At 45.1% G+C, this 23,034-nt stretch overlaps 1 protein-coding gene and 1 non-coding gene across 4 annotated transcripts in view; one reads left to right on the forward strand and one right to left on the reverse strand.

Annotated features, from left to right (window-relative positions):
* Window positions 1-23,034, reverse strand: part of Sh3d19 (SH3 domain containing 19) — a 203,679-nt gene that overhangs the window by 85,114 nt on the left and 95,531 nt on the right. The gene's annotated exons all lie outside the window — the stretch shown is intronic.
* LOC123453872 lies at window positions 13,523-13,629 on the forward strand. The gene has a single exon (XR_006633048.1). It is a non-coding gene; the product is annotated as a U6 spliceosomal RNA (small nuclear RNA).

The following is a 23,034-nucleotide window of genomic DNA, read 5'->3' on the forward strand; positions in this document are numbered from 1 at the left end:
CTGACCTGTAGTCTCAGGGTGGCCTCAAACTCATGGCGATCCTCCTACCTCTGCCTCCAAAGTGCTGGGATTAAAGGTGTGAGCCACCACGCCCGACAGAGAGAGTGAGAGAAGAGAGACTGGGCCCTTCAGAGACTCTAGGCACTGTGTGCTTCTGGCTTTAGGTGGGTACTGGGGAATCAAACTCTGTTTGGCTTGCAGGCAAGTGCCTCAACTACGTAGCCATCTTTTCAGCCCTGTTTCTCTCTCTCTTCTCTCTCTCTCTTTTTGAGATAGTCTCACTCTAGCCCAGGCTGACCTGGAATTCAGTAGGTAGTCTCAGGCTGGCCTTGAACTCACAACAATCTTCCTACCTCTGTCTCCTGGTGGCACATGTGTCTAAAGCTCATTTGCAGTGGCTAGAGGTTCCGGCATGCCCATATTCTCTCTCTCTCTCATAAATAAATAAATGGCTCAATCAAAGGTTGATAAAATAACAATGGAGCAATAAATCCATGTAAAGCAGAAAGAAACTATGTCATTTCAGATAGTAAAGGCCTGTATTATCAAAAACAAATGCATTCATACAAATGCACTGAACCAGCCGGGCATGGTGGCACACGCCTTTAATCCCAGCATTTGGGAGGCAGAGGTAGGAGGATTGCTATGAGTTCGAGGCCACCCTGAGACTACATAGTGAATTCCAGGTCAACCTGAGCCAGAGTGAGACCCTACCTAAAAAAAAAAAAAAAAAAAAGCACTGAATTAAGTGCTTGAAAAATAGGCAGTTCTTAAAGCGTCTCTGTCACAAAGTTGGCCTTTGACCAAGAATGTAAACGAAACATGGAAACAGCAAGTTCATTCTAACAGCACGAGGGTTTGTTCTCCTCTGGGAGTTGTAACAGGAACTTTAACAGCGTGTGGGCACAAGCTTTTCCTGCAAGTATTTAGAAATTTCTCCATTACCTGAGTAGTATTAGCAGGCCCTCCCATCAGCCCATTTCCATGTCCTGCAAAGCCACCGGAAAACCAAGACACTCACACAAGAGTCCCTAGAGAGTCCTTACTGCTTGGTGATGTACGGATAAGTAAAAAGGTGCCCTCTATGAACCAGGAAGCAGGCTCTCACCAGACACGGTACCCACGGGCAGCTTTATCATTCACTTTCCAGCCTTCAGAGCTGAGAGAGAGAGAGAGAGAGAGAGGGGGGGGGGAGGGGAGAGAGAGAGAGAGAGAAAAGAAAAAAAAAGAACTCCACCTAGCCAGCTAGTCTGTCATACTTGTGAATGAACTAAGGTGTGTACACACGTACACAAATGGCTCATGACAATACTCAGAAACTTTGTAAGGCAATTCTTAAACATTACCCATAGTAAAATCTAAATTATATTTAAATATATATTTCCTTTTTTTATTTGCTTTTTTGTTGAAACAGGGTGTCACTCTGCAGCCAGGCTGGTCTGGAACTTACTGTGTCACTGAGATTGGTTTTGAGCTCAGGCCTCCCAAGTGTTGGGATTATAGGTGTGACCTACCACACCTGGCTTTAACTTACAATTATTATTATTATTATTATTTGTTTTTTTGAGGTAGGGTCTCACTGTAGCCCAGGCTAACCTGGAATTCACTATGGAGTCTCAGGGTGGCCTCAAACTCACGCCAATCCTCCTACCTCTGCCTCCCGAGTGCTGGGATTAAAGGCATGCGCCATCACGCCCGGCTGTAACTTACAATTATTAAACCACAAATGTAGTTAATGTCAAAATATCATTTCCGGGCTGGAGAGATGGCTTAACGGTTAAGTGCTTGCCTGTGAAGCCTAAGGACCCCGGTTCGAGGCTTGGTTCTCCAGGACCCACGTTAGCCAGATACACAAGGGGGCACATGCATCTGGAGTTCGTTTGCAGTGGCCAGAGGCCCTGGCGCGCCCATTCTCTCTGTCTCTATCTGCCTCTTTCTCTCTCTGTGTGTGTGTCTGTCGCTTTCAAATTAATAAATAAAAATAAACAAAAAATTTTTTTAGGGCTGGAGAGATGGCTTAGCGGTTAAGCGCTTGCCTGTGAAGCCTAAGGACCCCTGTTCAAGGCTCGGTTCCCCAGGTCCCACGTTAGCCAGATGCACAAGGGGGCGCACGCGTCTGGAGTTTGTTTGCAGAGGCTGGGGGCCCTGGCACGCCCATTCTCTCTCTCTCCCTCTATCTGTCTTTCTCTCTGTGTCTGTTGCTCTCAAATAAATAAATAAATAAATAATTAAAAAAATATATCATTTCCGAACTATTTGAATTTCTTTATTGCTAGATGCTCTGTGTGTGCCTCTCTCCTAGTCAGTATCAGTGATAGCACATCGACAACATGGTGGAGCGATTTATATCACCAATCAGGGCTTAATTTATTCTTTAATTGTCTGTCTAGACTTAAAGTGATCCAAAAAATGTATAATACAAATTCATATTTTTTTTGTTCATTTTTTATGTATTTATTTGAGAGTGACAGACACAGAGAGAAAGACAGATAGAGGGAGAGAGAGAGAATGGGCGCGCCAGGGCTTTCCAGCCTCTGCAAACGAACTCCAGACGCCTGCGCCCCCTTGTGCATCTGGCTAACGTGGGACCTGGGGAACCGAGCCTCGAACCAGGGTCCTTAGGCTTCACAGGCAGCACTTAACCGCTAAGCCATCTCTCCAGCCCCATATTTTTTTATTAAAGAGTAAGGATGTAGCTCAGTGGTATAGCACATGCCTGGTGTGTACACGGTCTGGGCTTGGTCTCAGCAATGAAAACTATGCATTACATAAAGCACATCCAACGAAACATTCTCCCTACATTTGTAAACTATTCATCTGAGCCAGCAAAGTTACTCATGCTATTGTCAAATGAACAAAAATAAAAATAAACCTTTGCCTTCAAAGAGCTTAGAGTTAAGTGGAGAAGAGAGAGAAATGAATAGTCAAAAGAACAAAAAGTGGTGCTGGAGAGATGGCTTAGCAGTTAAGACACTTGCCTGTGAAGCCTATGGACCCAGGTTTGATTCCCCAGAACCCATGTAAGCCAGATAGATGACCATGGTGGCACTTGCGTCTGGAGTTTGTTTGCAGTGGCTAAAGTCCCTGGTCTGTCCATTCTTTCTCTCTCTCCCCTTCTCTAATATAGAAATAAAAATAAAATATATTTTTTTAAAGTGAACCAACAATACCTCACCCTGGGGCACTTTAACAGATTAGGAGGTATGGAACAATATCTGGAACTTTTTCAAAATAATATAAATATAGATGCAGTCATGCATGCCAGTGCAGATGAAATACCACTAAAGGAGAAGGTAAAGTAACATCAGACATTAAAAAAAATAATGAAATAGGGGATGGAGAGATGGCTTAGTAGTTAAGGCATTCGCCTGAAAAGCCAAAGGATCCCGGTTCAATTCTCCAGGACCCACATAGAGCCAGATGCACAAAGAGAACATGCACCTGGAGTTCATTGGCAGTGGCTGAATGCTCTGGCATGTCCATTCTCTCCCTCTTTCTCTCTCAAATAAATAAATACATACATACATAAAATATATTTAAAGAATAATGAAATAGGGGCTGGGGATATGACTCAGTGGTTAAAGGTATTGGCTTGCAAAGCCTGGCAGCCCAGACTCGATTTCCCAGGACCCACATAAAGCCAGATGCACAAAGTGAAGCTTGCGTCTGGAGTTCATTTGCAGCGGCAGGAGGCCCTGACACACCATTCTCTTTCTGTGTCTCCTCCCCACTCAAATAAGTAAAAGTATTTTTAATATATATTTATTTATTTTCAAGAGGAGAGAGAGGGGGGGGAGAGAATAGGCAGGCCAGGACCTCTAGCTACTGTAAAGGAACTCCAGGGACATGTGCCACATTGTGCATCTGGTTTTATGTGGGTACTGGAGAATCGAACCCAGGACATCAGGATTTGCAAATAAGGGCTTTTTTAATTGCTGAACCGTATCTCCAGCCTCCCAAATTTTCACTACTGTGTTTCACTGCCCCTCAGTATGTCCACAGCTGAATGTCGAGAGGAGAAAACACAAATGCACACGCCATTACATAAGGAGGAATTAATTTCCAAGAAACCTCGAGAATTTGTCTTCTTTCAGTAACCATCCTATGCTTGGAAGACTGAAATTACAGGCAGTGGTGGAAGAGGCGGAACGTGTCTGGAAGGATATTAGAAAATGATTTAAGACTTTCATGACGCCTGAGACTTTTTTTTAATATATTTTTTAATTTTTTTAATTATTTATTTATTTATTTGAGAGTGACAGACACAGAGAGAAAGACAAATAGAGGGAGAGAGAGAGAATGGGTGCGCCAGGGCTTCCAGCCTCTGCAAACGAACTCCAGACGCGTGCGCCCACTTGTGCATCTGGCTAACGTGGGACCTGGGGAACCAAGCCTCGAACCGGGGTCCTTAGGCTTCACAGGCAAGCGCTTAACTGCTAAGCCATCTCTCCAGCCCGAGACTTTTTTTTTAACATGCTAAAGAGCATATGCAAATAAATATTTGGAAATCCATGGACCTAGCTGTATTTTGTGTTGCTTCAGGAAATCCTACATGAAAAGTTCTTTTCTTTTCTTTTTTTCTTTTTGGTACCTTCTGTTGGTAAAAGAACAATAAAGACTTCTATTACTCACTAAGGCACAGATCTGGTGTCAGGGTTCATAAGACAGAAAATACATTGCCCTATTTATACAACACATTAGATGACAAGGAATTTGTTAGTCAGTAAATATTTTTATGTACCAACCACTCTGTTTTCTCAATGCATTCATAGCATCCTAATCCATGTGGAAATAAATTTTAGGGTCAAAGCTTTAATCTGGGATAGGTCTAAAGCCAACCTAAGCATGTTGGGGATGCAACTTTCAGTTCTCAGTCACAATACTGTTACCATTACTTCTTGTATTGGAGCCATGCTATCTCGTGAGGCCAAAAAGAATGGCTATATCCTTAAGAAACGAGAAGAGTTTTATTGTGAGATACAGGGGATGTCTCGGGCCTTTGCATCAACAGGAAATACAGCTGAACGTAGCGTGGCTCTGGGGGGGGACAGGCATCTCCGAACTCGGGCCTCACCCCTTGTCCCCCACCTCCGAGAGCACTTCACCTCTGCTCCCATTCTTATCTGCACAGCACACCTGGACTTTCCCTGCTCTTCCGCATACATGTCCCATCAGGCCAAACCTAAATAATTGTCAAGTCCCGGAAGCCTTTTTCCAGTTTCAGCGCTCACAAGACAGAACTTGGTTGGCACACCTAGGTCAGGGGTCCATCAGCTATGGTCAGATGGGGTTGGTCCATCTGGCAACCTGGCCCACGGGTTCTTGTCTTCCAGCTGGATGGTGGGAACTTGGGAGACAGTCCTCAGAGGCAGGAAGGCATCAATTACACCACAACCGCCACCTGTGCATGGGGTATGATTTCATGGCACTGAATGATCACCCCATTGCTCAAAGCCTCGGGAATAAACCATACGCCAAAACGCAGGCCTGCAGAATGTACGAGGGGCTCGGCTCCAAGGTGGCTTCCTGAGCCTCAAATCCTCGCCCAGCAGGAAGGATCCTACCAATGTCTATCAGTCTTTTCCCACTAGCTATCTTATTTCTGAGTGTCTTGTCTTTTTCTGCTTTGAGTGAGAGTACAAAGAAGACATCCTATATGCAGACTGAGGGGAGGTTAGGGTTTATCCTCAAAGGAAAGCAACTGGTTTCCTAAAATGAAGTTAGCCTGCTATGTGAAAAATCAGTACTAATAATAAGAAAATATATATATATATATATATATATATACACACACACATGTACACTTTAAGTAGCCAAAGCTAATATCCTATTAGTATGTCAGAAATCTGTGACGCTACTCAACATTGCTCAGAATTTTCCAGACAAAGCAAACACAAGCAGCCATGTACTACGCAAGGGCACAGGGTAGCAGGAACAAGTTGTGCACGCAGACGCCGGCTCATGCTCTTATGTAGAATCACATCATGACCGGGCACCCTGGCCCAAGCACAGCGAGCTCTTTAGGATGCCAACCGATGTAACTGGGCAGTTACTTATAAGGAATATTAAACAGATCCATCAGAAAGAACTTCTGGGTTTCAGGGATAAAAAAAGCCCTGACCTTGATAAGCCGAAATGACTCTGAAACTCATCCACAGGTGGGTTCAGTCTGCTACCAGAGGCGCAAAAAAAATCGGTGATGGTCAATTTTATCTGTCATTGTTCCCAGCTATTCAAACACTAGTTCATTGTGTGTGCTTTCGAAGGTATTACATCAACACGGTTAAGAGCCTACAACCAATCAGGGCTGAGGAGATGGCTCAGCAGTTAAAAGCACTTACTTACAAACCCTGCTGGCCTGAGAATGATTCCCCGGTACCCATGTAAAGCCAGATGCACAAAGTGGTGCATGCATCTGGAGTTTGTGTGTGCACCCGCAAGAGGCCCTGCTTCACCCAGACTCACTCTCTCTCCCAGCAAGTAAATAACATTTTAAAAAATTACTTTAGGGCTGGAGAGATGGCTTAGCAGTTAAGTGCTTGCCTGTGAAGCCTAAGGACCCCGGTTCGAGGCTCGGTTCCCCAGGTCCCACGTTAGCCAGGTGCACAAGGGGGCACACGCGTCTGGAGTTCATTTGCAGTGGCTGGAAGCCCTGGAGTGCCCATTCTCTTTCTCTCTCCCTCTATCTGTCTTTCTCTCTGTGTCTGTCGCTCTCAAATAAATAAATAAAAAGTTTAAAAAATTACTTTAATTATGGAAGGTTAACCTAGAAAATCAGGGTGGGCCTGATTCAATCAGTTGAAAAGCCAACACTGAGGCTGCCCTGATGAAGGGAATTCTACCCACGGTGTGCGGTGGGAGAGTGCCAGCTTGCCCTTCCTAGCAGCCCGCTGTGCCCTGCAGAGCTCAATTTGCCTAGTCAGCCCCCCATAATAAACAACAGAATTCATACACAATTCCTGGCGATTTCCTGATTTCTCTTTTTCTCTCTTCTCTATCTACCAAGAGAAATAGCTCAAACATGAGAGTGCCTGTCAACAGGAAAGGCCACAGTTGTGACGTGGAGAGAATCCCCTGCTCACTCCTGAGAGAGTACTGCCAGGCTCAGACTTCATTTCTGGTTCTGAGCTGTGTTTTACAAGGACAAGGGCTGGTTTCTGACCAACAGCTGCTTATTGTTAATGTGGGCTACTGAATGAATTCTTACCAGTTCAGTGCAGACTAAGCTCCATCCAGAATCTACGATGCTTTAGTAGTTTATAGTCTTAACCAAAAAAAAGAAAAGGTGATGTATGCCATGCCAATAAGGGCAATATTTAAATAAAATTTAAGGTTCAATTTCACAAGGATATTTAGGAGTTGGAAAAAAATCATAACCTAAGGGCAGATTGAGAGGCACGAAGGTATGTATGAAGTTCAATGAAGGCTCTGCACTATTGATTTTGGAGAGCTGTAAATAAGTGCTTCTAAATTATACTGCAGAAAGGTAAAGAACAAATATGAAACACACCCCAAGGGAAACAGAGGAACGAATGGGGGGGGGGTTGAATTTAAGGGTCAGAAGTTTCATGTGTTCTCTACACATAAAAAACGAGTGGCCACACAGGACCATCGTGAGAAAGTGCATACGTAGAGCAGCTGACATTCCAGAGTCGCCTGGTGTTTAACTGGAGACTTCAGAAAAGCCCTCAATGACGCGGACTGCTGTGGTAGGTCATCTGGTAAAGGCTCTCCGTTACCCCTCTGATACCTGATATGAACGTTTCCATTTCATTCCCATCACACAGGGGAGATGCTAAAGTTGCATTTCCTAACACTAAAATAAAACAGCACGACACATCCAATTCTCTTCTCTGTAGGGTGACAGGAAATGTCACATCGCCCATTGCAAAAGGATTCTTTCCTTTACCAGACGTGTACACACTTTAATTTTTCACACTGTTTATATCATTATAGATGCTGAAGCCAAAGGGAGGTTTCTGTTCTAGCTCACAAAACATAATGCCAGGAAGTAATTACACACAAGCTATGGCTGAGAGAGGCACAGGAATCAAAACATATGGGCAGGGAGATCCTACAGAATTATAGCAGTTAAGCTAAGCCCAGCAGAGCACGGTGTTTTAATCGACATGTTTACAAAGTCGGGGGGGGGGGGAGGAACCCAAGTTAAATCTTTTGCTCTTAGCTATTCTGTTTAAATCCATAACATGAGAATGGTGAGATACCAAAACAAAGTCTTCGCCATCTCTAAGACCAACAAGGTAACGATATGGAGAACCAAGTTCCTTTTAAATTCTCAAAGATAAAACGACTGCTGTGACTATAATATCACCAGCTCCTAACTGAGTGTACTGAAAACTGTGCTACGCTGCAAGTCAAGTCGAAATCCCTCCATAAGTAAGGGGACATTTCAGGACACATTGGGAGAGGGGGCTTGTAATGGACCCTACTGAGCCTGGAGCAGAACCATCCCACCGCGGAGCTACCTGAGATTTGAGAAGAAAGTTACTTGCCTATAAAGCAAGTGACAGGAAAGTCATGTCACATTTTAATATCCACAATGATTATAAATGAGAATAGAAGCTTAAGAAAAAAAAATCTATCTTGGAAGAGGCTATAAAGGATTTCATGTACATCTATACACAAAGATATGAATACAAAAACATTTTTTAAATGTGTGTGCATATTTGCATGTGTGCAGATGGCTACACATGTGTGCAGAGGCCAATCTTGGGTGTCATTATTCAGGAATGTCATCACCTTTTGAGACGGTGGCTTGGAGTTCACCAAATAGGTTAGACTGGCCAACCAGCGAGCCCTGGGGATGTGCCAGTCTCTGCCTCCTCAGAGCTGGGATTATAAGTATAAATCATCATGCTTAGCAAATTTTGTGTGTTTGTGTGTGGACCGAGAGAGAGACAGACAGAGACAGAGAGAGAGAAGGCTAGGATAAACACTGAATTGCCACTCTCTCTAGTGATAGTTACCTAAGGGTAAAGGCAGATGTCACAGATTTTTGTACATTAAAAATGGAGTCATTGGGCTGGAGAGATGGCTTAGTGGTTAAGACACTGGCCTGTAAAGCCAAAGGACCCAGGTTCGATTCCCCAGGACCCATGTATGCCTGATGCACAAGGGGGCTCATGTATTTAGAGTTTGTTTGCAGTGGCAACAGGCCCTGCCATGCCCATTCTCTCTCTCTCTATTTCTCTCTCTCCCTGCCTATTTCTATCTCTCTCAAATAAAAAATAAAGTATTAAAAAAAATGGAATCATGGTGCTTGAACTCCAGACACATGTGCCACTTTGTGTATCTGGCTTGATGTGGGTACTGGGGAATCCAACCAGGGTAGTTTAGGCTTTATAGGCAAGTGCCTTAACTGCTCAGCCATCTCTCCAGCCTGCATTCCTTTCTTTTCTTTCTTTCTTTCTTTCTTTCTTTCTTTCTTTCTTTCTTTCTTTCTTTCTTTCTTTCTTTTTTTTTTTTTTTTCCAATGGCAGGTTATCACTCTGGCACAGGCTCAGGCTGACCTGAAACACACTGCTCAGGCTAGCCTTGAACACAGAGCAATACTCATACCTCAGCTTCCAACGTGCTGGAATTAAAGGTGTAAGGCACCACATCTAGCATTCCACAGGGTTTTTTTTTAAAAAAAAGATTTATTCTTTTTATTTTATTTCATTTATTTACTTGAGAGCGACAGACAGAGAAAGAGGCAGAGAGAGAGAGAGAGAGAGAGAATGGGCACAACAGGGCCTCCAGCCACTGCAAACAAACTCCAGATGCATGCCCCACCTTGCGCATCTAGCTTACGTGGGTCCTGGGCTTCACAGGCAAGCGCTTCAAACCAGGGTCCTTAGGCTTCACAGGCAAGTGCTTAACTGCTCAGCCATCTCTGCAATCCTTCCACAGGATTTTTAAGAACCTGGATAATCACTGCTTTGCTCCATTAGTTAACACAGTCATTTCCCTCTATCAGATCCCAAGATACAGGACCTTACCTATGGGCCTGGAGGTGAGCACTCTCCACTCTGCTCCAATGGCCTCTCTTAGTTACAGAAATCCACCTCCCTCCCCAGTGTGCTTCAAAATCATGTTGCCTATTTTTACTCTTCCTTATACACTTTAGATTCGCTTTCAGTTTCATTTTTGTGACTTTTTAAAAATGAAATTCCACTGAACTTCATGAATGGGCATCAAAGGGGATTATGACAGGTGATTTTTAAATAGGCTTTAGGAAGACTAATATTCAAGTGATAATTTAAAAAATGTATTTCTTTTTCTTTATTTGAGAGAGACAGAGACAGGAAGAAGCAGATAGAGAGAAAGAGAATGGGTGCACCAGGGCCTCCAGCCACCGCAAACAAACTCCAGATGCGTGCACCCCCTTGTTCATCTGGCTTAAGTGGGTCCTGGGGAACCGAGCCTCAAACCGGGGTCCTTAGGTTTCATGGGCAAGCGCTCAACCGTTAAGCCATCTCTCCAGCCCTCAAGTGATAATTTTTGAGAAATAGGCTACTTTTTGTTTCACTGCCTTCTTTGTATGTGGCTGTAAATGATTATCTTGTAGTAGATAAAACATGTGAGATGAAGTATTTAGTTATTTAGTTATTCAGACTCCATAAGTCATTGAGGTCTATTATTTAAAGCTTGTGAGGTAGTAAACAGAGTTTCTTTTGGGGGGGGAGGGTTTTTGAGGTAGGGTCTCACTCTAGCCCAGGCTGACCTGGAATTCACTATGGAGCCTCAGGGTGGCCTCGAAATCACGGTGATCCTCCTACCTCTGCCTCCTGAATACTGGGATTAAAGGTGTGTGCCACCACACCCAGCAAGAGTTTCTAATTTTCTACTCAGGGCAATGATTGCCAAAGGACTTAACATTTATTATTATCTTTAGTTTCTACTTCCTCTAATTAGTTTCCCAAACCTGATTTCATAGTACTTTTTTCGAATTGCTATCCATAGCCATATTTGGGAATGGAAGTTACAAACTCAAATCACTTTTATTTATTTACTTATATTTTTTTTTAGAGAGAGAGAGCATTGGCGTGTCTGGGCCTCAGCCACTGAAATCAAACTCCAAATGCTTGTGCCACCTAGAGCACGTGTGCAACCTTGCACTTGCCTCACCTTTGTGTGTGTGGCTTACCTGGGATCTGGAGAGAGATCAAGCGTGGGTCCTTAGACTTCACAGGCAAGTGCCTTAACTGCTAAGTCTTCTCTCCAGCCCTCAAATCATCAGTAGAGCTCTCACTTGGAGGCTTTTGAAATTATTTATTTATTTATATGTGTGTGAGTATGGGTATACTAGGGTCTCTTGTTGCTGCAGCCAAATGCCAGAAATGCATGCCACTTTCCATGTTTGGGGAATTGAACCCAGACCAGCAGGCTTTACAAGCAAGCACCTTTACCTGCTGAACCATCTCTCTAGCCCCTCTCTTGGACTTCTGTAAAGTACTTTATTTTTTAAAAAAAATATTTTATTTTTATTTATTTGAGAGATAGAAACTGGCAGAGAGAGAGTAAGAGAATGGGCATGCTAGGGCCTATAGCAACTGCAAATGAACTCCAGACACATGTGCTGCCTAGTGCATCTGGCTTACGAGGGTACTGAAGAATCACACCTGGGTCCTTAGGCTTCGCAGGCAAGTGCCTTAACCACTAAGCTATCTCTCCAGGCCAATAACTTTATTTTTTATGCATTTTAACTAGTATTTATGGATACATTTTTCGGCTGGGTAGAGGCATACCCTACTAAAACTAAGGGAATAACAAATTTGAATAAATTTTTGCTCAAAGGAATTATTCCTAGGTTCCAACTACTGTGCTCTAGTCAACGTGATGATGGACGGTAGTCCCATCTAAAAGGTGCCCAAAGCTTGTAGATACTTTGAAGGTCACATTTGTTGTGCAGACCCCAATCCATGGGAAAAACACAAGCTTAACCATAACATTAGAAAGACCAGGCTAACTTTGCGAGGAGACCCATCTACAATGGGATAAATTCTAATCTACTGTCTTGTTCTGAATTAGGATGACCCTTTGGAGTAGACTCAAGTCAAATGCTTTTTTTTTTTTAAATAAATTTTTCATTGTTTATTTTTTATTTATTTATCTGAGAGCGCCAGACAGACAGAGAAAGAAGCAGATAGATAAACAGAGAATGGATGTGCCAGGGCCTCCAGCCACTGCAAAGGAACTCCAGACACATGCACCACCGTGTGCATCTGGCTTATGTGGAACCGGGAGAATCAAACCTAGGTCCTTATGCTTCACAGGCAAGCGTTTAACCTCCAAGCCATCTCTCTAGCTCCTAACTCCTTTTTTTTTGGTTTTTCGAGGTAGGGTCTCACTCTGGCCCACACTGACCCAGGATTCTCTATGTAGTCTCAGGCTAGCCTTGAACTCACTGTGATCTTCCTACCCCTGCCTCCCAAGTGCTGGGATTAAAGGCGTGCAGCCCCATGTAGGACTCTTTTTTTTTTAAACTGACAATTTCTATATGTACAAAATGTATTTTGATCATAATCTCCTCCCATCACTTTCTCTTGCCTCTACTGCCAGAAACCGCTTTGTGGATGGCCTTCCTTCCTCCAGTCAGTCTTTCTACTATTTTGATTTCTCTTTTCTTTTCTTTACTTTCTCTTTTTTTTTTTTTTGAGACAAGCCCCAAAGACTCGCTTAAATTTTTTTTTTTTTTAATGACACAGTGAGAAAGAGAGGTGGGGGGAGAAAACTGGCACCCCAGGGCCTCCAGCTGCTGCAATCAAACTCCAGACACACGTGCCACCTTGTGTGCATGTGAGACCTTGCGTGCTTGTACCTGGCTTACGTGAGACCTGGAGAGTCGAACACGGGTCCTTGGACGTCACAGGCAAGCACCTTAACCACTAAGCCTTCTCTCTAGCCCTTGATATTTTTCTTTCTTTTATTTTTGCCTTCCTTTATCATCCATGGTGACATGTTGCTTGGGCAGGTAACAACAGCCATTGTGAGGCCACGGATGCACCAGCTACCACAGAACACTGCGTTCCTCTCCCTCCTCTGGCTCGAGTACTTTTTCTGCTCCACAATGGTTCTTGAACCTTGGCGGGTGTGACAGAAATGTCTCATCTAATGTTGAGCATTTATCTGTTGCTTCTAGGTTTGAGAAGTTAAGACCTTTTGAAACTGGGTAAGGGAGACTCTAACCCCTGAAGATAGGTATTCTACCCTTGAGATTGGAAAATAAAGCTGGGGTTTAGCAATATGTTCAGCACTTGAGTTGGACAGCAGCCTCCAGTTAGCTCGACGTTTGCACATCCTACAGACCACCCACTACACCCCTTTCATGCCACAGACAAGGAGCTCCCGAGAACCTGGAAAGCCAAGGGCCTTCTCAGCTGGCTGAAAAGTGGAAGAGCCTCTGTGATGTGCTATTAAGGGCCTCCGCTTCGTTGAAGGGCACAGGAAGAAAACCGGATCCAGCACTCCAGAATAAGGTGAGTCCTGCCCGAGGAAGACACTGGAAAACAACAGACGTGCGCTCACTGTGGCAGCATGTCTACTAAAAGTGGAACGATACAGAGAAGACTAGCATGGCCTCTGTGCAAGGATGACACGCACATGTGTAAATTGTTCCATTAAAAAAACAACAACAAAAGTAAGTCAGGCGTCGTGGCTGACATCCATAATACCAGTCCTCAGGAGACTGAGGGGCTGAAGAAGAAAGACTGCAGAGTTCGAGACCAGCCTGGGCTACAGAGCGAGTTCCAGATCAGTCTAGGCTAGAGTGAAACCCTGTCAGAAAGAGGGAAGGAAGGAGAAGGGAAAGAAGGAAAAAGGGAGCGAAAGAAAGGAAGAAAGAAAAGAGGGAGGGTGGAAGGAAGGAAGGAGAGAGAAAGAAAGGACAGATAGACAGAGAAAAAGGAAGAAATGGAGGGAGGAGAAAGTAACCAAAGTAATGATTGAGGCTTATTACGCTTCTGTTGTAAGAGGTAGAAACTGGCTAGGGTATCTGGGGTGACAGGACCTCAAAGCGGATAGGTTTCTCTTGGCTAAACTTGGGAATTTCACTTGGGCCTGTACAGGCAAATCTAGGTCATTTCCCTTTACTACAGGTTAAGAGCGGCAGAAGGGTCTGGCCTTTCCTTATCTCTGCCCCCTTGGGGAGTCCTTCTACTCCCTTCTGAGAAGGCCATTCCTACAGAACTATGATTCCTGGGAAGATTGCCCCTTTCTAGAAATCTAGAAATCCACACACCTGACATCAGGACTAGACTGGCTAAACCAGCCATCCATCCATGGGGCTCAGGAAAATCCCCAACCTGAGTCTCAAGGTGGGCTCCTCAAACCCCCTCCTGCCTCCCTAGACAAGAGCTCTCCCTCGCTTTCTTATGTTCTAGGCTTAAGCTCCCTCCTCTTAAAACCTCTGCCTCCTAAAACGCTAGACTATAACAAAATACTTCTGAACCTTATCCTCTGGTGTAATTCATAAGACAAGAATCTGGAAACACCCCAAACTATTGGTGCATTGGCATATATTAGTGTATTGGCGAGGACCCCCAAATTCTTATACCACTGCTAGCGTCTCAGAGCCCTGTATCCCTTCCCCTCTTCCCTTTCCCAGTGGGCCATAACTGAAGCTTCAGAGGTTTCACTTCTTCAAAAGGGCTCAACAGGGAGTCTAGCCCGCCTAGCTCCTTTCCCCAAACACCAGCCCTCATCTCGGCACATCTCCAAATGCCTTTCCCTAGCTTCCTTCTTTCTCTCCTGCTTTATTCCCTCAGTTTGCTGTCTTTCACCTCTGGGGATTACAGGCATTGTATAGCATGTGAGCAGAAATCATACGAATGGGCCTCAAAATTGGCAGCCAAGCCTAAGTAGGTAACTACCCTTCCTTCATTCCAAAGATTTCCAGCATCAACCCCACCCCACCCTAAACACACACACACACACACACACACACACACACACACACACACACACACAGCCGAGAAGAATGACTGTCCTTTCCTCATAGATACAGACTGGAAAACTGACAGTGGGAATTACACCAGAACAGATGAGGGTAGGAGCTATGATATTCACCCAGCGCTTAGGGGCTGCACAGGAAGTAAGAAAGCCACCTAAACCAGCCTGCCCAGAAGGAAAGTGGCTTTCCCTTGCTCGGGCTTTGACAGGCAATGTAAACAATCAAGAGAGCAAGGACCCCACACCTCCACCCTCCTCCCTCCCTAACAGCCCACCCTTTCCATAAGGCACGCTAAGTTGCAAGGAGAGGCATCTGTGACATCCTGTCACCTAGGGCCCATTCACTTGTAAGGCCAGTGTGTTTTAACCCTGAACCTGACCTTCAAAGAAAAAGATCAAGGGCCCACTCAGCAAACTGTCAAAAAAAAAAAAAAAAAAAAGGGGGTATAAAAAAGAGAACAAAGAAAGCCACCCCGAGAATCTTCCTCCCTGGAAAATGGAGGTTTTGAGACTAGAATCGACTCTATTTTCCTAGGCCAGGGACTTGGATAAATCTGTCTCCTCTAGCCATGTTGCTCTCCCAGTCTCCCCACCCCTCCAGAAACAGTGGCGTGGCAGAACCTTGAGGCTCCGACTGTACCAGTCAGAGCTGACCTCCTGGTTTTAACCCCGGTGCACAGGGATCCCGCGGAACCTATCAAGCTGACGGATGACGCTCTCCCATGAAAGAGCCTGCAGCTCACAGCTGAATCCAGAGCTACAGAGGGGCCTATAATGCAGATCAGAGTGGCAGAGTCTACGTCACAGCCCAGTAGAGAAATACAGGCGTCAGTTCATGACTGCACACGAGCCCTCACTCCCTTCCTTCCTCTCCTTTCCTTTTCTTTCTCTCCCTTTTTTTAAAAAATTATTTATTTATTTATTTATTTGAGAGCGACAGACACAGAGAGAAAGACAGATAGAGGGAGAGAGAATGGGCGCGCCAGGGCTTCCAGCCTCTGCAAAAGAACTCCAGACGCGTGCGCCCCCTTGTGCATCTGGCTAACGTGGGACCTGGGGAACCGAGCCTCGAACCGGGGTCCTTAGGCTTCACAGGCAAGTGCTTAACCGCTAAGCCATCTCTCCAGCCCTCTCTCCCTTTTTTTTTAAACCTCCTTTCCTCCTTTCATTTGACTGAATACCTTCTACCAGACATTCAGCCCAAACATCTAATTCTTTTTTTTTTTTTGGTTTTTCAAGGCAGGGTGTCACTCTAGTCCAGGCTAACCTGAAATTCACTATGTAGTCTCAGGCTGGCCTCGAACTCATGGCAATCCTTCTACCTCTGCCTCCCAAGTGCTGGAATTAAAGTCTTGTATGTGCTACCACGCCTGGCCCAAACACTTATTTCTTGACATAATGGTGATCCTAATAGAGAGCCGTCTATGGAATGTCCATTTGGGCAATGATGTGTTCAAACTAATGATTAAAGCTGAGACAAGAAAAACTCAGATATTCATGACTTCCATACTGATCAGTCACCAGAACAAAAGAAAAAAATTTACATTAAAATTAAGAAATCAAAAGCCACCTATCACACCTTTTAAAAATTTTTATTATTCATTTATTTACTTGAGAGCAACAGACAGAGAGAGAAAGAGGCAGATAGAGAGAGAGAGAGAGAGAATGGGCACGCCAGGGCTTCCAGCCACTGCGAACAAACTCCAGACGCGTGCACCCCCTTGTGCATGTGGCTAACATGGGTCCTGGGGAATCGAGCCTCGAACCAGGGTCCTTAGGCTTCACAGGCAAGCATTTAATCACTAAGCCATCTCTCCAGCCCCTATCACACCTTTTAAAGGTCATGTACACAAGGGCTGAGGAGAAGGCTCAGTGGGTGAACTGCTGGCCACACAAGCCTGAGGACCTGAGTTCAGATGCCAGAACCCATGTAAAGCGCACATGGTGCCGTGTGCATGTAATCCCAACGCTGGGGAAGTGAAGCCAGAGGACCTCGAAGGCTTGCTGGACAGTTAAGCTCGCAGAACTGGTGAGAGAGCCTGTCTCAAAAATAACGTGGCAGGGCTGGAGAGATGACTGAGCAGTTAAGCACTTGCCTGTGAAGCCTAAGGACCCCGGTTCAAGGCTCGGTTCCCCAGGTCCCACGTTAGCCAGATGCACAAGGGGGCGCACGCGTCTGGAGTTCGTTTGCAGAGGCTGGAAGCCCTGGCGCGCCCATTCTCTCTCTCTCCCTCTGTCTGTCTTTCTCTCTGTGTCTGTCGCTCTCAAATAAATAAACTAAAAAAAAAAAAAAATAACGTGGCAAATGACTGAGCAAGACACCCGGCCTTAACCTCTGGTCTTCATCCCCGTGTGCATCCACACATACACAAACATGCACGCAACACACACACACACCCTAAAACACGAGAGTGCACAATAGTTTGTCCTTGTGGTTACTGTTGGTCTACACATGACAGAGGCTCTCCTTTAACCTGACAAGAGATATCTCTCTTTATTTCAGCACTGAAATGAAGAAAGGGGACGACAAGCCAGATTTATCCTCCTCTCAGTGGAAGTGTCTGGCCTTGTAAAAACACAAACAGGAGAAATGCTTTGCTCCTATCCTTGCTGAGTTTGAGCCCATTATTCCTGCCTGAGGAGAACCCCAACACATACCAGAAGGATGTGACTTACTGTTTATATTTTCTTCTCTCTGCTCTGTTAAGGCAGCAGGTACTAACCTACTTGATGCATCACTGGCCTGCCTGGGGACAGGTGTGCCCACCTGAGAATGTCAGAAGACCCAGGCACTGCCGACCTGAGCAGATACCCTGGAGAGAAAACAAAGGTCTGTGTGTGCGTGGGGTGGGGAATTGCTCCTTTATTATAGGGTATTATTTCTTGCTGTTGTAATAAACATTCAATAAAAGAAGTGGGCAATGGGCTGAAGGGATAGCTTAGTGGCTAAGGCGTTTGCCTGCAATGCGAAAGGACTCAGGTTCAATTCCCCAGGACCCACACTAGTCAGATACACAAGGGGGTGCACGTGTCTGGGGTTCGTTTGCAGTGGCTGGAGGTTGTGGCGCGCCCATTGTCTTTCTCTCTGCCTCCCTTTTTCTCTGTTAAACAAACAAATAAATAAGAAATGGGCAAGCTACAGAGTGTCTGGTCCTTCCCGATTTATAAGGGGAGAAAATATTGGCGCTTCCCTTCCTTTTCCTCAAAAGAAGTTGGCATTCACCTGCTCAATAGTGACTTGTCAAGGGGTTTATGTGGGTCAGGTGTTCTCGTAAGTACTGGGGTTATAGAGATTGATTAGCACAGTCCAAGAAAACCTGACAGTGTAAATTCAAGAACAACCATAATAGTTCCCAAACACCCTCAGAAGGACCACATCCTGGCTTGAAATAGAACTGCAAAGCCTGCATCTTGACTTGAGGGTATCTGAGGAACTACAGAAATGATTCCTGAACGTATAGTCTTGACTTGAGGGTACATAAATGCTCAGAGATTAGGAGCAAAACTGCAAGGGATTCTCCAGGAAGCTGGAGGCCTTTTTTTTCCTTTCCTGTTTTTTTTTTTTTTTTTCTGTTTGTCTAGTCCATTCTAAGCCAGCATGGGGACTCCCAGCAAATATTTATGGGCTATTAAGCAAGGAGAGGCTGGAGCATCTAGAATAATGACACAGCCAGGAACATTTTCTATTTTTATTCCCAGGGCTAGCCTGTTTAGCTTTTCCTCACAGCATTTGCTCAGATCACCACTGACAGGAGACTCTTTGTCATAGTGTGTGAAATCCATCCCCCTTAAGGTTTTGCCCACAGAAGCACTTGCTGCCTTCTGACTTACAGGCATACGAGATGGCTCTCTCCAATGATACTTTCTACTCTGAAATGTTCAACTCTGAAGAAAAGCTAGAGAAGGCCTGGAGAGATGGCTTAGTGGTTAAGGTGCTCGCCTGCGAAACCTGAGGACCCAGGCTCGATTCTCCAGGACCCAAGAAAGCCAGCTGCAAATGGTGATGCATGCAGCTGCAGTTGGTTTTGCAGTGACTAGAAGCAATAAAACTCCTATCTGTCTATCTTTCTTCCATTCACCAATTAATACTGTTTTCGTGCATTTACCTCTTCATCTCTCCCTGTCTCCACCCTGCCCCCTTGCATAGGCGTCTTACTGCTGTTCACCCAGGAATCCCGTTTTTTGCCTCTTTTCTCTCTGGAGGCACACTGGGATTGCAAAGGTTTGCTACATGGGCTATGTGGAGCTGGACCCAAGTTCTCAGGGTTGGCATGGCAAGTGCTTTCATCCACTGGGCCATCTCCCGTGAGATTAGCCTGCCAACACAAGACCCATTGCCCCTGGTATCATAGCATCTTTCTCCTGAGAATGACCTTTATCCTTGACCTAAACAAGTCGTGTTCATAAATAAAGTATAAACTAAAATCTACCTTTAAGCTTTTCTAGTTGCCACCTCTCCAATTTCTTTTCTTTTTTTTAATTTAAGCTTATTCTTAGGATCAGAAAATTTTAAACATACACACGTACCACACATATGGTTGTCAATGTCTCTTGCTCTTCTTGTTTTCCTCTTTTATTTATTTCATTCTTCTGTTACGAGATTAACTAGAGGACTTTGCAACTGGTAGGTAAGTACTCTATTACTAACCTATATCCCCAACCCTTGTTTTTTTTTTTTATCTCGTGTTAAAAAAAATTTTTTTTGTTCATTTTTATTTATTTAATTGAGAGTGACAGAGAGAGAAAGATGCAGATAGAGAGAATGGGCGCGCCAGGACTTCCAGCCACTGCAAACGAACTCCAGATGCATGCGCCCCCTTGTACATCTGGCTAACGTGGGACCTGGGGAATCGAGCCTCCAACCGGGGTCCTTAGGCTTCACAGGCAAGCGCTTAACCGCTAAGCCATCTCTCCCCCTTTTTAATTTTTTTTTGAGACAAGGTCTTACCATGTATCCCAGAATGGCCTGGAACTCTGCATCCCTAGCCTCTGCTTTTTCTTTCTTTCCTTTTTTAATATTTTTTGTTTATTTTTATTTATTTGAGAGTGACAGACAGAGAAAGAGGCAGAGGGAGAGATTGAGAATGGGTGTGCCAGGGCCTCCAGCCACTGCAAATGAACGCCAGACATGTGGGTCCTCTTGTGCATCTGGCTAATGTGGGTCCTGGGGAATCAAGCCTTGAACTGGAGTTCTTAGGCTTCATAGGCAAGTGCTTAACCGCTAAGCCATCTCTCCAGCCCTTTTCAAGAGAGAGAGAGACACAGAGAGAAAATAGACACGCCAGGGCCTTTCAGCCGCTGTGAAGGAACTCCAGACACATGCGACCCCTTGTGCTCACGTGCAACATTGCATGTTTGCGTCTGGCTAAACATGGGACCTGGAGATTAGAACAAGCTCTCTTAGGCTTCGCAGGTAAGCGCTTTAACGGTGAAGCCATTTTTCCAGCACACCCCTCCTCCCCGCCCAGCCTCCACTTTCTAAGTTAGGATCACTGCCATGTCTGTTTTTTTTGATCTTTTTTTAAACCTAAAATATTCTTCTGTCTTTTCATGATTCTCAAGACACTATCGTTTTTCAAAACCAGTATTTTATTTTTATTTACTTACTTGAGAGAGAGAGAGGCAGATAGAGAAAATAGGCATGCCAGGGCTTCCTCAGCTGCTGCAAATGAATTCCAGATGCATGTGCCACCTTGTGCATCTTGCTTACATGGGTCCTGGAGAATTGAACCTGGGTCCTTTGGCTTTGCAGGCCAAGAGCCTTAACTGCTGAGCCATCTCTCCAGCCCACCACACTATCTTTTTAAACTTCCCTGTGCTGAGACTACCATCTAAGCACTAAAGGCACTGTGGACCACATCATCTGGAAGTGCACACTACCAAGCTGTCTCACTGGTAACCATATATAGGTAGACTGGTGTAACTACACCCCTTTGCCACTAAAACCCTCTTTTGGGGGGTAGATGTAGAGAGATGGCTGGCAGTTAAAAGTGCTTGCTTGCAAAGCCTGAGGCCCATGTTCAATTCTCCAATACCCATGTAAAAGCTAAATGCACAGCAGAGTGTATGCATCCAGTTTGTTTGCAGTGGCAGGAGAACCTCATGCACCCATACTCTCTGTCTCATAAATAATAAATAAAAGTATTTTTTAAAAGAACTAAAATGAAGCCGGATGTGGTGGCATGCACCTTTAACCCCAGCACTCGAGAGGCAGAGGTAGGAGGATCGCTGTGAGTTCAAGGCCACCCTGAGACTACACAATGAACTCCAGGTCAGCCTGGGTTAGAGTGAGACCCTACCACAAAAACAACAACAACAAAAACAACAACAACAACAAAACTGTGGAGAAATGGTTTAGCAGTTAAGACATTTGCCTGTGAAGCATAAGGAGCCATGTTTGATTTGCCAGAACTCACGTAAGCCAGACGCACAGGGTGATGCATGTGCAAGGTTGCACGTCACGTATGCACAAAGCAGTGCATGTGTCTGGAGTTTGGTTACAGTGGCTGGAGACCCTGGCATGCTAGTTCTTTCTCTCTCTCTCCAGGTCTCACATAAGCCAGACACACAGTGACGCAAACGCACAAGTCACACATGTGCACATGGGGGCGCATGCATCCGGAGTCCGACTGCAGTGGCCGGAGGCACTAGTGCACCAATTTTCCCCCTCTCTCTCTCCCTCCCTCCCTCTCATAAAAAAAGGCAGTCTGGGGCTGGAAGGATGGCTTAGCAGTTAAGGCGTTTGCCTGCAAAGCCAGAGGATCCCGGTTCAACTCCCCAGGATCCTCGTAAGCCAAATGCACAAGGGGGCACATGCATCTGGAGTTCATTTGCGGTGGCTGGAGGCCCTGGTTCACCTGTTCTCCTCTCCCCACCCCCCCGCCCGCCTCTTTCTCTCAAATAAATAAATTAATATTTTTTTAAAAAGGCAGCCTGTTGGGCTTGTCTCAAAAAAACAAACAAACAAACAAACAAACAAAACTCTCATTTTTGTGCATGTGTACCTGTATATGTATGTAAGTGGTGGGGACCAGAAATAATGTGCATTATCTCTTTTAATAGCTCACCATCTTACTTTTTGGATACAGAGTCTCTTGCTGAACCTAGAACTCACCAATTTGGTTAGACTAGCTAGCAATGAGCCATAGGGACCCTCCTGTCTCCCCTATACCAGCACTGCGCTTACAGGCATGTTTTGTCATAGCCAGCGTTTACGTGGATGCTAAGGATCCAAACTCAGGCCCTATGGGTGATGTTAAGTCCATAAGAATATCAACTCCCCAGTGACTCTACAGGTGTTATCCATTGCTGATCATCCTGCCCGAATCAACCATTACATTGAGAATTGTAAACAGATGGTTTCCTAAGTTCTATCATTCCTTCTACATGGATTTTAAAAAAAATCTAATATATTCCAGTTTATTATCATCTTTTTTACTACTCAAATTTTTCCAAAGCTTGGGGTGGAGAGATGGCTTAGCGGTTAAGCGCTTGCCTGTGAAACCTAAGGACCCCGGTTCGAGGCTCGGTTCCCCAGGTCCCACGTTAGCCAGATGCACAAGGGGGCGCACGCGTCTGGAGTTCGTTTGCAGAGGCTGGATGCCCTGGCGTGTCCATTCTCTCTCTCCCTCTATCTGTCTTTCTCTCTGTGTCTGTCGCTCTCAAATAAATTAAAAAAAAAAAATGTTCCAAAGCTTGGCCTCCCAAAAGTACCACCTGTGTATTTTATTTTATTTCTTTTTGTTTTTTGAGGTAGGTTTCCAGTCTAGCCCAAGCTGACCTTGAATTCACTATGTAGTCACAGGGTGGCCTTGAACTCACAGCAATCCTCCTACCTCTGCCTCCCAAGTGCTGGGATTAAAGGCGTGCACCAGGGCTGGAGAGATGGCTTAGTGGTTAAGCGCTTGCCTGTGAAGCCTAAGGACCCTGGTTCAAGGCTGAATTCCCCAGGACCCATGTTAGCCAGATGCACAAGGGGGCGCACGCGTCTGGAGTTCGTTTGCAGTGGCTGGAGGCCCTGGCGCGCCCATTCTCTCTCGCTATCTCTATCTGCCTCTTTCTCTCTCTGTCGCTCTCAAATAA

This window comes from Jaculus jaculus, chromosome 12 (genome assembly GCF_020740685.1).
Source record: "Jaculus jaculus isolate mJacJac1 chromosome 12, mJacJac1.mat.Y.cur, whole genome shotgun sequence".
NCBI classification, from domain to species: Eukaryota; Metazoa; Chordata; class Mammalia; order Rodentia; family Dipodidae; genus Jaculus; species Jaculus jaculus.